This window comes from Lactuca sativa, chromosome 3, assembly GCF_002870075.4.
Source record: "Lactuca sativa cultivar Salinas chromosome 3, Lsat_Salinas_v11, whole genome shotgun sequence".
Classification (NCBI taxonomy): Eukaryota; Viridiplantae; Streptophyta; class Magnoliopsida; order Asterales; family Asteraceae; genus Lactuca; species Lactuca sativa.
In genome coordinates this window covers 127,667,294-127,677,601 of record NC_056625.2, presented here as the reverse complement: position 1 = coordinate 127,677,601, position 10,308 = coordinate 127,667,294, and positions in this window count along the sequence as shown.

The window sequence follows — 10,308 nt, the reverse complement described above, 5'->3', positions numbered from 1 at the left end:
AATATTATAGGAAATTAGATTGTATGTTATGGAAAGGCAGTTAATTTGAGAATCAAAGGTAGTTCATGGCCTATTTTTAAAACATGTCCAGCAATTACAACTTTAATCAACTACAAAAAGCTCAAAGGTAAGTATGTTTTAATATATTTACTTTGATTACTATAAACATATAATAACTTCCAATCAATGTTTTTAGATACTGGCAGGTTCTACCAACTGATTTAAACCAGTTCGAGACAAGAAACTTGGTTGAGTCTTATGTGGTGGATTTAGACAAGAAAACATGCTCGTGTAGAGTGTGGCAACTAAATGGCTATGGTTGTGTGCATTCTGTTGCAACCATTTCCTTTCTTAATAGGGATGTTGGAAGTTATGTGGATCCTATTGGATTAGTGTCTAAGCCCGTAACTATATTTGCTAAGTACTTGACCCGGTTGTGCATGGTCCTTTTGGGTTGCCTTCACCATAGCAACTTGACAAGGTATATTATGGAGAGAGAGAAGATATTATGTTTTATTAATATATTATAAAATGATATATTAATAGAGAAATAATATTATTTGATTAATATTAGTCATAGATTAATTAAAAATTAACTTGGTGACTAAAAGAGATTAATTAAATAAAGGGACTTAAACTGTAAATTGTTTGATAGTTCTGTTTTGGGTTGGGAAACGTAATGGACTAAGGGGTGAACGAAATCAGGATGGGAGTCCATCATATTTTCGTCCATGGCCTTATTCCAGAAGGTTCCATGGGCTGCTTAATGTTTAAGCTATCCATTAGGGTTTTGTCTGAAACCCTAGTTGCTCACATTATAAATAGATCCCCTAGGTTACAGAAATCGGCCACTGCTTCTCCTAGAACCCTAGAGCCGATTTCAAGTGCCTCCTTCTCTCTCAAATACTACCTTCTTGCTAGTTGGTGTTTGTATGCCATTAGAGGAGTTACACTTGTGACTCTAAGCACAAGGAAGAAGAGAGATTGAAGCAAGTAACAAGAGGTAATCTTCTAGATCTGTTTTGGTTATCATAATTTCGAATTATCATCATTAGATCTAGGGTTAGAAAGTCTTGTAGGAACACATGTACAATTAGAGAAACCTAGATCCAAGCATTAGGGTTTGCATGAGCACATAGTATGTTCTTATGGCTCAAACCCATCAGTGGTATCAGAGCCTTGTTTGGTTTCTATTGTACTGATTCCCTTTTTATTTGTTCAAGCTTTAAAATCGATTTTATGCCTTCTGCCTGATGAACTCGACGAGTTCCAAAGTGGACTCGACGAGTTTAGCTGTCAAACAGAAAGATTTTTAGGATTTCTTGCTGTTTTGATTAAGGATACTTACCTAAATCATTTTGGTTCAATAAAATCCGAATTTTATTACCTTTTTTTCAATATCCTTAACAAAACAAAAGATAATTGCCAATCATTTGAATAATAAATTCCTTATTTGATAATATTGGATTATTTGAATTTATTTGATGAATTATCTTAATCTTGATTAGGTCAAATCTAGATAATCATTAAAATAATTGTTTAATTTTAAATTATTTGCTTTTTGATCCTTATGTTTTGAAAAGTTCAAAACTTGTCCTCAAGTTTTAAAATTTAAATATTGTGATTAAAATGTGTATTTTGAACTATTTAAATTTCAAACCCTAGAATTTTACAAGCTTAAAATTCAACCTTATACTTTATAATTTTATAAGATTAATATACACACGCACACACACATACACACACACACACACACACACATATATATATATATATATATATATATATATATATATATATATATGTGTGTGTGTGTGTATGTGTGTGTATAACTTAAATGCTAGTTTTACCGTTAGTAGGACTCATTCACAAAGCCTATCTATAAGGGGGTATAAGGTTACGGCCTATAAAAATGGTCGTTTAATGGGTGTCCACTCTCACCCAATGCTTCCTTGATTGGTGGAGGGTCGTTAGCCGAACGGGTAGGATAGGGCAACCCTTTCTCATTAATAAGTATAATGATTATATATAAAGTAACTAAACATTTTTTACAAAATTCCCAATCTTAGTTACTTTAGGTAACGTGAATTGATGCAATCCCATGAAATTACACTTTTTACCCTTGCTAAGTAGTTGGTGGAGCGTGTGTGGTTAACCGGCACACTAATGGGTTCTAAGCAAAGGTGGTAAGGGTGACTCATTGTTTGTCATAGTTCGATGCAGCGTGTGTGGTTAACCGGCACATCGAATAGGTGATTGTAACAATGAGGGCACCATGTACATTTGCATGGTTATTCACACCCGCTTTGTGACCCTCAGCATCCCAGTCACAAACTAGAGGGCATATCGAGATTTAAACATGCCATTGAAAAGTTCAATGAATCTCAAAGGAATGAAGGAATTTTCAATACATTTAAAACTTAAGCCTTTTATGTTTTTCATGGTGGAGAATTAGTGAATCGTCATTCACTTACCTTCGAATTATTTGCATGTTAGATTACGGCATCCCTTTTTCTAATGTGTAAATAATGTTGTTGGATGCTAGCCCTAATTTCTCATTTTGGGTGTTTAATTAGGGATTCATTTCTAATCAAATTTGTTCTTTTCTATTTCAGATGTCGAACTAAAACAACAACAATGCATCCGGCTCGAACTCCTCCGGCTCGTTCTTACTCATGAATTTGTGTAGGAGCGTGATCTTTGATGGGTCTAATTTCAATGATTGGGTTCGTAACATCCAAATGGTCACTCGTTATGAGGATAAAGAGTAGGTCCTCGATAAGGAGCTGAAGGAGGTAAACATCAACACTGCTACTCCCAAAGAGATCGCTGCCTTTGAGGCCCATGAGTGTGATGCTACGAAAGTCCATTGCATCATGTTGGCGACCATGACTGCTTAACTTCAAAAGACCTACGAGGACTACTATCCCTACGAGATGCATCAATACTTGGTGGACAAGTACGACCAAAGTGCGAGGCAAGAAAGGTATGATATCATCACTTTGATGATCACTGCCAAAATGGGTAATGGAGAGTCCCTTACCGCTCATCTACAAAAGATGCAGAGATATGTTGATCACCTGCTGAAGTTGAATGTCAACTTCGATTAAGAGTTGGCAATTGACATTATCCTTCAATCCTTGCCTCCCTACTACAACCATTTTCACATGACTTACCACATGAATAAGGAAGAGGTCACCTTGAGCAAACTTCAAGGATTGCTTAGGACTGCGGAGAGCAATCTCAAGGACAAGTCTGTTGCATCAACTCCCACTCCAAACGATGTTCCTATTTTGGCCATTGGGCAAGGGAGGGGCTAGAAGAGGAAGGCTCCTTCAAAGAGTCACCACAATGGAAAATCCCATGATGGTACCTCTTCTAGTGGAACCAAAGTTGGTTCTGTTAAGCCCAACTCTAACGCAAAGGAGGCATAGTGCCATCACTTCCACAAACTAGGGCATTGGAAGAGACGCTGCCCAGAATATCTGCAAGCCATCAAGGATGGGAAGATCAAGCCATCTTTTGCAGGTATTTACACAATTAAATCTAATGATTCATCACATGCTATTTCTTGGGTTCTTGATACAGGATGTGGTTTTCACATATGTTCTGATTTGTAGGGACTAAGAAGAGATAGGGATGTGGAGAGTGGGAGAATAAATCTAATCATGGGGAATAGAAGATCGTCGCCTGTCACCATGATTGGAGTGTATTCTCTAACGCTTAGTAATGGATTAGTATTAGATTTGAATAATTGTTGCTATTCGCCAGATATGGCATGAAACATCATTTCATTTCATGGTATGTTTAGACAAGGATTTATATATTCATTTGATATTGAGAAAGGTTCTATTTATGCTTATCTAAATGGTGTTTTATATTTCGAAGCATTTCCTTGTAATGGAATTTATGAAACTGTTATGGTTGTAGATGACCTAGGAAATAATGTATGATGTGTGGATTCTTACAATAGTATGGATAAAGCATGCTTGTGGCATTGTCATCTTGGACATGTTAACAAGAAACGCATAGCACAACTCCAAAAGGATGGAGTGTTGGAATCATTCGACCTTAGGGACGATGACGTGTGTGAGTCTTGTTTACTTGGAAAGATGACCAAGTCACCCTTCACTAGCACTTGTGAAAGGGGTGAGGTTCTATTGGATCTCATACACACCGATGTGTGTGGGCCCTTTAGATCCACCACAAGGGATGCGAACCGCTTCTATGTGACTTTCACCGATGACTATAGTAGATATGGGTATATCTACTTAATCAAGCATAAGTCAGAAACCTTTGAAAAATTCAAAGAGTTTAAACAAGAAGTGGAGAATCAATTGCGCAGGAAAATCAAGATACTTCGATCCGATCGAGGAGGAGAGTACCTAAGACTTTAATTCCATAACTATCTTAAGGAATGCGGAATAGTTTCGCAATTGACGCCACCTACGACACCGCAGTTGAACAGTGTGGCTGAGAGGCGTAATTGAACCTTGTTAGACATGGTTCATTCCATGATGACTCGTGCTTCACTACCTATCTCATTCTCGGGGTATGTCTTAGAGACTGCCACCCATATCATTAACTTAGTCCCTACGAAGAAGGTTGCCAAAACACCTCACGAGATGATGACAGGGAAAGCTCCCTCGTTGGCACATATAAAGGTTTGGGGTTGCGAGGATTTCGTAAGACGAGAGACTCATGACAAGCTCGAACCTCATAGTGAGCGGTGTATTTTCATCAGCTACCGTCAGAAACCCTTTGGATATCTCTTCTATAGACCGAGTGACAATGTTGTCTTCATTACGAGGAGAGGGGTTTTCCGAGAGCGAGAACTCATAAGCCAAGGAGACAGTGGGAGGCAAATCGATCTTGAAGATATTCAAGAGTCGAGCGATGAAGGAACCTCTTATTGGATTAGTGTCTAAGTCCATAACTATTTTGGTATGTACTTGACCCGATTATGAGCATGGTCCTTTTGGGTTGCCTTCACCTTAGCAATATGTAGGATGAATTAAGGAGAGAAAGGTTTAATTATGATTTATTAATATATTATAAGAATAATATATTAAAGGAGAAATCATATTGTTTAATTTAATATTAGTCAAGAATTAATTAAGAATTGATTTTGTGGCTAAAAGAGATTAATTAAACTTAGGGGACTGAAGTTGTAATTATAAGATAATTATAATTGGGCTATAGATCACCTAATAATATATAGGTTGGACGAATTCTATGGAAAGCCCATTCGAAATCTTCCAAGGGATATGTTAAAGGTGTCCAATGGCTTCTTAGGGCTTAAGCAGTCAGATTAGGGTTTCCTAGTTGAAAACCCTAACAGCCTGCATGTATATAAAGGGCCCCTATGCCCCAAAAACGTGAACAACTGATTCTCTAGGGTTTCTAGTCGTTTTGGGCAGCCTTCTTTCTTTTCCTCTTCATCCAAGTTGCATAAGGTGTTTGTGACTCCATTAGAGGTGCAGCACTTGAGGCACTAAGTTTTCTAAAGCCAATCAAAGCAAGGATTTGATTGTTATTGCAATATAACAATCAAAGGTAATTCTCTAAACCCTAATTCAGTTTATAATATGTTAGATCTAAGTTTATGGCTTTGGATTCAAAGCATGTACAATAGAGAAACCTAGATCCAAGCATTAGGGTTTGTATCAGCACATAGGACTGTTCTTATGCCTAAAACCCATCAGTGGTATCAAAGCCTTTATTGGTTTCAGTTGTATGTGATGCTTAACTGTTTTGCTTGCTAAAAATCGAGTTATTGGCCTATGCCCGACTCAACTCGGTGAGTCAGTATATGGACTCTGTGAGTTGGCCCCTTCTCGGCGAGTTCAGAGCTGACTCGGTGAGTTCGAGCGTCAGACAGAGGGTATTTCGGGATTTAACTGTTGTTTTGACTTGGATTTAATGCCTAATTCGTTTTTTGAAGTTAAAATCCGATTTTTACCTTAAATTAATGATTATCCTTGCCAAAACAATAGATAATTTCAAATATTTTGAATATTGGTTGTTTATATGATACATATGGATTATTTAAATTATTTGGAAATTATCTAGTGACTAAAATAAGATTAGGTCAAATATAGATAATGACTAAATTAATTGTTTGATTGATGTTATTTGTTATTTGATCCCTTATGTTTTGAAAAGTTTCAAAACTTGCCCTCAAGTTTTGGAATTTAAATTTTGATTAAAAAGTTTAAACATTTAAATTATGAACCCTAATGTTTTGAAATGTTTCAAAACTTTCCCTCAAGTTTTGGAATTTAAAAGTTGATTGAAAGTTTAATTTTGAAATGTTAAATTCAAAAACCCTAGTAATTTGAAAAGTTCAAATCTCACACTTATGGTTTTATTAATTAATTAAAGTGTATAATTAAAAGTGATTTAATAAATCCATAAAGTTTTGGTTTACATTTAATTAAATTAAAAGTATAATTTACTAAGTTAAACCACCTAGTATTTTAAAAGTGTAAAATACACCCTATACTATATATAACATTAAAAGTCTAATATTATATATGTATGAGTAAACAGTCAGTCTTACCGTTAGTAGGCCTCATTCACGAAGCTGGTCTATAAGGGGTGTTTAAGGAAATTGCCTATAAAATGGCGATTGAATGGGTATCCACTCTTACCCACCGCACTCTTGACTAGTGGAGGGTCGTTAGCCGAACGGGTAGGATAGGACAGAAACCTTCCATTATAAGTATAATGAAGTACAAAGTAAGTAAATGCTTTTTCAAATTCCCAAATCATAGTTACTTTAGGAAAAATGTGAAATTGTATGCTAACCCATAGAATTACACTTCGTACCCTTGTCAAACGTTAGTGGAGCGTGTGTGGTTAACCGACACACTAATTTGGGGATGACATTGGTAGCTAAGGGTGACTCGATGTTTGTCATAGATCAATGGATCGTGTGTGGCTAACCAACACATTGATTAGGTGGAGGTAGCATTGGGTGCACCACGTGATTCGTATGGTTATTCACACCTTATTTGTGATCCTCGGCATCCCAGTCACAAATGGTAGGGCATAATCGAGATTAAACATGCCATTGAAAATTTCAATGAATCTCAAAAGATCTAGGAGTTTCAATTCATTTAAAACTTAAACTTCTTTTTCGTTTTTCATGGTGGAAATTGGTAAATCGTCATTTACCTACCTTCAAATATTCTACAACTAGATTACGGCATCCCTCTTCTAGGTTGTAGAATATTGTGTTGGATCCTAGCCTTAATAACTCATTTGGGTGTTTTATTAAGGACTCAATCAACTTACCTTGAACTTTCTCCCGTTTTGTAGATGTCTGAATCTTACAATGATCTTGCTAAATCCTTTAGAACAAGCTTTCCAAATGAAGATAACGTTCCGAGATACGATCAAGGAAATGAGAGTCAGGCTTCACTTCCTCCACCTCCTCTAATTGTTCTCCCTAACCCACAAGTTCAAAGGCTTGAAAAGTTCAAGCTCACTCAATCCCTTTTGGCAAGTAAACACGAAGATGGGAAACCTGTGTGTGCACACGTCTTAGAGATGAAGTCACACATTGATAGGTTAAACATGTTGGGTGTCGAGATTTCAAGTGAGTTGGCTGTTGACTGGGTTCTTCAGTCACTTCCTGAATCATATAGTGAGTTCGTTAGAGAGTACTATATGATGGACCACGATGTGACCCTTATTGATCTCATCTATTTGCTTATAGCTGCTGAATCATTAATGATTTGGTGTGCTGGTCAAGCAAATTTGTCTGGTGAATCAAGCTCCCAAACTTCAATGGACACTGGCGACATTGGAAGTCCAGAAAGAACTAAGTGTGTGATTGTCTGATGTGTTGTGCCAAAGGAGTCCATTTGCTTTTATTGCCAAGAGAAGGGGCATTGGAGACGAAGCTGCCCTATTTACCTGAGAGATCTAAGAGATGGGAGAGTCAAGACGTATGGCTCTACTTCAGGTAAAATCCATTATCTAACTTTTTTTAAGTTCCTATTCTAGATTCTTAATACATGATGTGATAAGATTACATTTTGATGTTTTGTAGGATCGAAGAAAAGAGAGGAAGCTTAAGGGAAGAAGTGAGCTGAATCTGATCGTGAAGAAATGGATTTCGATCGCATTACTTGAAGATTGGATTCTTGAGCTACTACTTGGAGTAGATTGTTAAGAAATATGTAATAACATAGTTTTTCAATTGAATTGCATTGTAAGGACAAATTTTTTCCGCAATAAAATGAATTTTGATTTTGTTATTTATTTATCCTTGCAATGGCATGTATGAAAAATTGATGTTTTAATGTTTCTATTATTAGCAATAATGGATTTGATTCTTAATTATATTTTTGTGGAAATGTTAGAAGTTTACCAAATAGGGAGATTTTCTCGTCACCCAAGTTTCAATTGGACAGAAACTTGGAATCATGCAATGTGTATTGTATTATGAATGAAAAACTTTCACATTTGGGAAACTTAGACTAATTCTTTGACAAAGTGTCGAATTGAAGGACTAGGAGATCGAGTACAATAGGTCGTATGTTGATCAAGTCTACCACAAGAGTGACAAAGATATTCGACATGATTTACTAAAGTTTAGTAAATATGGTTATACTTATAAGATTTAGTATAATTCTGAGTTAACTGAAAGAATTTCAATCAATAGCAGAACGAATAAGAAGAATCAAGAAGGCAGAAAGATAAAAGTTTCTCCATTCTAAGAAGAAGGGAGAGTTCCTTTTATTGTGTTTTATGATGAAGTGTAAATGATTAAGAAACATATCTCAATTGATCCTCTAAGTGAGTCTTAGTGCATTTTTATTTCCGAGAAGAGGAATCGTAAATTGTAGAAATGGTTAAATCAAAGAGTCAATCATACTTCGTTCCAATATCAAGTCTTAGAGTAATACTCCAAGATTGTGACATTGAGTGAAAAGTCTTAAGTAGGTTTATAACACTCATCAAATGTGGAATTTGGAAAAGTTTTCTCATTCTTGCACATTTGAAATTGGTAAGTTGTGCTGTCTTGGATAAGACAAAGACCAACTATGACCAATCATGTGAAATGTTTTGTCTTGATAAGAACTACACTAACTCTTGAATATTTGTTTTGTCAAGAAATGTTTCTTGACAAGAGAATCTTATATTTCAAGGAGTCAGTGGGAGTCTTAATGGTCTTGAAAGGTTTCAAGAACAAATCAAGAATAAACCTTATCGATCATCACTGGCACATAACTTGAGGTTTACAACCTATCGTGTTGACATTATTTTGTTTCTGTGCCATTCCAGTTGAGTTAATTGTGTATGTGAGTTCTATGAGTTCTCATTTGAATGCATATTAGCACCTTATTCGATGGAAAGTACATTGATATGTAAGGACAAGTTACTAAACTACTTGGAAGACATGGTGGGCACTCGTGTTACCATAAGGCAAGAAATCAAGATTAAGAAAGTTCAGTCCATATGAGTTTGGATTTGTCGCAAACCTTGGTTTTAGCAAATTCACATGGATAGGAACTCATACACCATAAAATCTAAGTGTCATAAGATTCCCTCCTTCATGAAAAAGTCTGTGAGGAAATGCTTTCACTAAGAGAGATTTAAGAAGATAGCAATTGTAAATAAAAAAAATTGTATTCTCAAATTCGATTATGGTTGCGGCATCCATTTCCGTAGTTCGAATTGTGAGATTTGGCAATTAGTTTGAACATTTGGAACTTAGTAACATAAGTTCTAAATTGTTCAAAGACACATATGAGCTATCTAAGGTAAAGGTGTATAAGTTTAAGAAGCTTACATAAAGGCTTTATCGAAGCATCTAGTATTAGAAATATGAATTTCAGAAATTCAATAGCCATTGTTTTCTGGAAGTTCATTTGTTTTCTGAATACATGTCAAAGCTAGTGGGAGCAAAAGTGTTATGCTTATATGATAATAATCATCATGATAGTGGGAGCATAAGTGTTATGCTTGTATGATTATTATGGCAAGTATTGCAAGTTAGCAATATTAATTATAGAAAAACAAATATTCAATTTATAAAGTTGCATGGGTTGAAAAGTTGTTTTGCTATAATTAAGGGAGAGAATATTATACTTCGTTTCAAAATCTAAAGCTTAGATTGAGAAATTTTAATATTTTTAGTCAAAGGATACATAGTGTGTTCTCAAATTTCAATTATGATAATGACATCCATCTTCATAGTTCCAATTGTGAGAATATGACACATAAAATATTATGGCAACAGATTGGTATAGTATCATATCTTTATGTAAGACATTATGCATCGTGTCCCATACG